Source organism: Lolium perenne, chromosome 7 (genome assembly GCF_019359855.2).
Source record: "Lolium perenne isolate Kyuss_39 chromosome 7, Kyuss_2.0, whole genome shotgun sequence".
Taxonomy (NCBI): Eukaryota; Viridiplantae; Streptophyta; class Magnoliopsida; order Poales; family Poaceae; genus Lolium; species Lolium perenne.
This window is the reverse complement of record NC_067250.2, coordinates 203,812,570-203,819,069: the sequence shown is the minus strand read 5'-3', so window position 1 is coordinate 203,819,069 and position 6,500 is coordinate 203,812,570.

Below are 6,500 nucleotides of genomic sequence, written 5' to 3'. Positions count from 1 at the left end.
CCAGCCCTTCTGGCACCGCTACGACCGCGTCTCCCTGCCCGACCCAGGCCCAATTAGGTCCATGTGCCCTCTCTGGCAGACCACCACTTTTTTTTTGCCTGGACTTCCTACTGCAGGTATAGCCTCTGCTGCATCTCTGTTGAATGTACGTTTTGTTTGAAGTTTGAACATTGATCCGAGGACGGGGCTGCAGCAGACATCGCTAAGGGTGGCGAGGCTGGTCCAATTAGGTCCATGTGCCCTCTCTGGCAGACCACCACTTTTTTTTTGCCTGGACTTCCTACTGCAGGTATAGCCTCTGCTGCATCTCTGTTGAATGTACGTTTTGTTTGAAGTTTGAACATTGATCCGAGGACGGGGCTGCAGCAGACATCGCTAAGGGTGGCGAGGCTGGTTATTATTCCCCTTCCTTACTGAAACATACCAGAAACTCTGCATCTTTTAACGTTCTCATGATAAATGTGAGTAGAATTTGCGTAATGGAAGATCATTCTTCTTTGGTGCGACAACATATGAGGGTGCAAAATTGTGGGTTTGGATGGCTGCCATACTTCAGATGGAATTCAGATAGTAACTGAACATCCTGTGCGTGGAGATTCTTAATTTCCTCTTTTGTTCCCATCTAGGTAACATTGTCTTTTGGAAGTTCTGTCAGAAGCACTGCCAGCATTATTTAAGGTAACCGTGCTCTAAATAAAGGTTTCAGGTTTAGCGCACCTAGACTCTTTTCTCGTGGAAGAATGGTCCCAGGACAACAACTCTTGTGTTTTGATGTTTATCTTTTGTTTTCTTGGTTCAATTTTCCTTACCAGTAATCTACTTGATATATAGCCTCAGTTAAAGTTATTTACTCTTTCAATTCGAATTGAGCATGTGATTCTGAAAGTCCTACCATTGGTGATTCTTAAGACACCTCTTGCTTTCTTATCCTATACTTGGATCTGGAAATCTTTCCATCTTTTCTGTAGTCCTGAAAACTGTTTTATGTGCTCAAATGAAGAAAAAAAAGATCACACTCACAGCTAAAGTTTAACTTTTGATCTATCCCAGTGTAGGTCTTGGTCCTAGCCAGCGCATTAATATCTGTATTTACGCTGTGCTCTCTCACTTGAGTCCTAGTCTATTCTTATTGTTTTACCAATTAATAACTACATAAAATCCATGTGCGATTGACCAGGAGTGGCAGAAAAGTTATATTTTATTTTGTCTCGTTATTCTTTCTTTAATGTGTCAGGAACCACCCAAATGAATAAATAATCATATGCATTTGGAGGATATATGAACTACGGACATTTAAACAGTTTGTTGTCATGTACCTTGAATTGTAATGCCTAACTCATCGATGATCGTTCTGAAGTTTATTCTTCTCTTTGTTACTGTGTACTTATATCTGGATGATATTACAAAATTCTGGCATTATTTCTACAAAGGGGTGGAGCTAGTGCACATGCTAAAATTGGAGAGTTGATTTTTGTAACACCTAGCTGGAACCTGAATCCTATTAGCTTCAGGTTATGTTTTTGTGTGGATGATTCGTCGCATATTGCTGGAATGGTGGCAAAGAACACTTGTCATGGTAGTTGTTTGATTTCGATGCACTGAAGCTTACTCTCTTTGTCTCAATCTGCAAGAAAACTACTGTTTTCAGCCTTACATATACAGAATGTGGTGTTTTGTGTAGCCCTATTGATTTTCATCTTTGGTACTCGTTAAACTTTAGCGACCCAGTCGGTTGCGGCATTGCGGGAGAACCAGGTAATTATACTTGTTTTATTTTAATTTACGAAATTATCTTAGAGATGTGATGTCTATGTTTGCAACTGGGTTTTGAGTTGTATCTTGGGTTTTCAGGAGTGCAAAACGATGCAGCGCAAGTGCAAGTATACTGACATGATGGGGAGCATGTTATGGCAGCTGACAAGTGAGGCGTTCGATTGGGCACAAAGATGATCGACCGATGTTTAATGAAAAGTGACTTACTTTGAACGGAGGAGAAAGGTTCCTGAGTTTTATTTGTTAGTCTCGCTTCATGTACTTGATGATTTCCAGACCTGTAATAGTTTGCTTTGATTACAAAAATTATCTAAATGATGAAGCTTTGAAATTTTGAATTCATTTGAATGAATAGGTTTCTTTGAAGCTACATGCATGTATGCAGGGGTGCGACTGAACTTGTCCTGTCAGATCACAAGGCAGTTCTTTTGCACTCAGGATTTGAGGTTGAATTTGTGAAGCTAACAACATGCCCACAGCATCCTACTTTCTTTGAGCAGCTATATTGATTTTTCTCAGCTGAATGTAACTTTTCTCTTGTTGCTAAGTTCTGTTTAAGATTTGTGTCTTGTACCAACTGACGAGATGATATTACCCCTTGGTTAGAATGGATGATTTGAGTTCTCAATTTGAATGGAAAGAAAGCGCTCTTTTCCAAGGCTCCTTGGTTAGATGTAAGGCGGCCTAAAGATATTGCTCCACTCATTTTTAAAGGCTTCCAAAGGAGGAGATGCTCTGTTAGCAAGGCTTTGGAAAACAATTATTGGATCACTCAAATCAATATGCAAGATGGCCTCTCCCTTGAGCACATAGTGCAATTCACCAACCTTCGGGAATTGCTAAGTCCCTTGCAAATGGATCCTAATACTCCGGATTCAATCCCGTGGAAGCTCACCATTTGGATGCTATTCGTTGAAGTCGGCATACAACATGCAATTCTTGGGCCAACCTAATTCTTCCATGCCATCCTTAGTTGGGAGACCATAGCCTTGACATGGGTATGGCCTTGACATGGGTATGCCATATCGGGTCCGCATCATTGATATCCTTGGTACAAAGCTCAGTAGGAAATAGAGAATCCCATGAAGAAGTTCCAGAAGAATCCGAAGGATGTCATATTAGGAAAGCTAAGCCCATATTGGGTAAACGGACATAAGCTAACTCGACCTCGAGGTGAACTCTGAGACCCAACCCACTATATAAGGATTGGGAGGAGCCACCGAGGGGGGACAGATCGAATCATAGCAAACACCCCTGTAACCCTGGTTCCACATACTGTAATCTCGACGATTCTCCCTTGATACTAATATTAATCGGCTGCCTAAGTTCAGCTGACCAGTCTGTTGATTCGCCGATGTCCTCCATCCTGAAACCCAAGTCCATCACAATGTGCATTGACGAAGTTAACCCTTTGCCAGGCCTCCCCCGAAGTGCAAGTTATTTACTTGGTTGATCATTCAAGATAAAGTTCGGATGGAGGATATGTTTGAGAAATGTGGGTGGTAAAATTGTGGACAGTGCAAGCTTTGCAATCAAGTATAAGAATCCGCATCTCACATTCTTTTCAAATGTCGCTTCACCACCCACATGTAGACAATTGTGAAGAATTGTCTTGGGCAACATGATGTTGATCCAAATATGTGGCATACTAGACGCCCCGTCAAGGAGTGGTGGATTGAGGAGATCCACAAACATGCTCAAGGAAGGAAGGCTATGGCCTCACTTGCAATGTTGAGATCTTGGAAATTTTGGAAGGAACAAAATGCACGATTGTTCTGGAATAGCGCATCCACTGCGAACATGCTTGTTGCAAAAATCAAAGAAGAGGTGACAATGTGAAACTTGGCGAGGACAAAAGTGTTGAGTATTGTAATACCGCGAGAGTAGGCTTATTCTTTTGGCTTGACCTTCGGGTCAAGCTTGGGTTTGTAAAACCTCTAATTTTTTTTCGTTTGTTACACTAATCATTGAATGCGCGTGAACTGAATTCAGCCGCATTGTCCATTCTTATTGTTTTAATCATGTGTTCAGGTTGATTTGCTCTTAATTTAATAACTAGTAGGCTTTGGCGCGGCGGCACGGCGCGCCCGTGGCGGCATTTTTATTGTGTATTTTCGAAAATGCACTAAACATCCGCATTTGGCCGTTGCTCTAAATGGCGCAAATATGCGGTAAATATATTAAATTGGCAAAGTTTTTTGTGATAGAAGCTGTGGCGAAAAATTACCGCGAGAGGGCGAAAATGCACTAAATATCCGTATTTGGCCGTTTGCTCTAAACGTCGTGAATGTTCGAAAAATATATTAAATTGTCGAACTTCTTTTTGTGTATTTTTGAAAATGCACTAAACATCAACATGTGGCCATTTGCTCTAAATGGCGCAAATATGCGGTAATATATTAAACTGGCAAATCTTTTTTGTGTTAGAAGTTGTGGCAAAAAATTACCGTGAGAGGGGAAAAAACGCCGCCCCCGTGGCAGCATTTTATTGAGTTTTTTTTTTAATTTTGGAAATTCACTAAATATCTGTATTTGGCCCTTTACTCTAAATGTCGCGATTGTTCAGAAAATATATTAAATTGTCGAACTTTATTTTGTCGGAAGTTGTGTCGAAAAATTACCGCGAGACAGGGAAAATAACACTGTTCAGGTACTGTTCATATATTAAATCGGCAAAGCTTTTTTGTGTTAGAAGTTGTGGCGAAAAATTACCGCGAGAGGGGGAAAAATGCCACGCCCGTGGCAGAATTTTATTGATTTTTATTTTATTTTGAAAATGCACTAAATATGCGTATTTGGCCCTTTGCTCTAAATGTCGCGATTGTTCAGAAAATATATTAAATTGTCAAACTTTTTTTGTCGGAAGTTGCGTCGAAGAATTACCGCGAGATAGGGAAAACGACAACATTGTTGAGTGTACATCAAGTACTGTTCAACCACTGGCACTATTCATCGACCTTTGGTCATCGCCAGACACTATTTAGCAACTGTTGCTGTAGCAGTCTGCCTACGTGTCGCATTCTAATTGGCAAAAAATAGCACATGAACAATGCCATGTGACATTAAGCTGCGCGGTAAATATATTAAATTGGCAAAGTTTTTTGTGATAGAAGCTGTGGCGAAAAATTACCGCGAGAGGGCGAAAAAACGCCACGTATGGCGGCATTTTTTGATTTTTATTTTTATTTTGAAAATGCATGAAATATCCGTAGAAAAGTGAATGTTCGAAAAATATATTAAATTGTCGAACTTCTTTTTGTGTATTTTTAAAAATGCACTAAACATCAACATGTGGCCATTTACTCTAAATGGCGCAAATATGCGGTAATATATTAAACTGGCAAATCTTTTTTGTGTTAGAAGTTGTAGCAAAAAATTACCGTGAGAGGGGGAAAAACGCCGCCCCCGTGGCAGCATTTTATTGAGTTTTTTTTTAAAATTTTGGAAATTCACTAAATATCCGTATTTGGCTCTTTGCTCTAAATGTCGCGATTGTTCAGAAAATATATTAAATCATCAAACTTTATTTTGTCGGAAGTTGCGTCGAAAAATAACCGCGAGACAGGAAAAATAGCACTGTTCAGGTACTGTTCATATATTAAATCGGCAAAGCTTTTTTGTGTTAGAAGTTGTGGCGAAAAATTACCGCGAGAGGGGAAAAATGCCACGCCCATGGCAGAATTTTATTGATTTTTTTTATTTTGAAAATGCACTAAACATGTGTATTTGGCCCTTTGCTTTTGATTTCATTATGAAAGTACGATGTACTGAACTTGCACCCCTAGTTACGCAGACACTCTTCGCACAACAGATCCACTTTGAAGTTGACTTATTCCTCTAAATGTCGCGATTGTTCAGAAAATATATTAAATTGTCAAACTTTTTTTGTCGGAAGTTGCGTCGAAAAATTACCGCGAGACAGGGAAAACGACACTGTTCAGAGTGTACATCAAGTACTGTTCAACCACTGGCACTATTCATCGACACTGGTCATCGCGAGACACTATTTAGCAACTGTTGCTGTAGCAGTCTGCCTACGTGTCAATTTTAATTGGCAACAAATAGCACATGAACAGTGCCATGTGACATTAAGCTGCTCATAGGCTGAGAAATCAGCCAACCTTTATATAGGTATCTATTTGAGCTATTAATTTGGCAAAGACATGGTTACATGTTGATAATAAACACACATATGACCATCTAGTGGATGCATCAATTAGCACCATAAAGTACCTAAATTGTCCAGATAGAGGTTGTATTGGACCACATATATCCTTGAATTCTTTCAAGAAAATTAAGCGACTCATTTTTAACTTTGAGGTAGGATGCCCGAATAATTAATTTCAAAGAGCACATGTAGTGCATTTGATGTCTGATGACTTAGGAAATCTTTTAATTGGTAAATTATGACCAACAAAATTGCTTATATTTTTTTCTCATCATACCTATTCCAGGATGACCAAGACGATCATTCCAAGTCTTGAATTTATCAAGATTTTGATTTTTTTTTTGTATGGAACATAAGGTACGGGTTTAATGTATGTAAAGTATAGTCCGGAAGAAAATGAATGTAATTTTTCAAGAGTTTGTTCCTCGTATCCGCCGCTTTTTGATAAAACTAAATATTCTTTCTTATCCATCTTAACCGTTTTAAGATGGAAATCATTTGATCGGATATTTCTTGAAACTTATGAGGGTACGTGTTGATTCAGGATACAAGAGTGCAT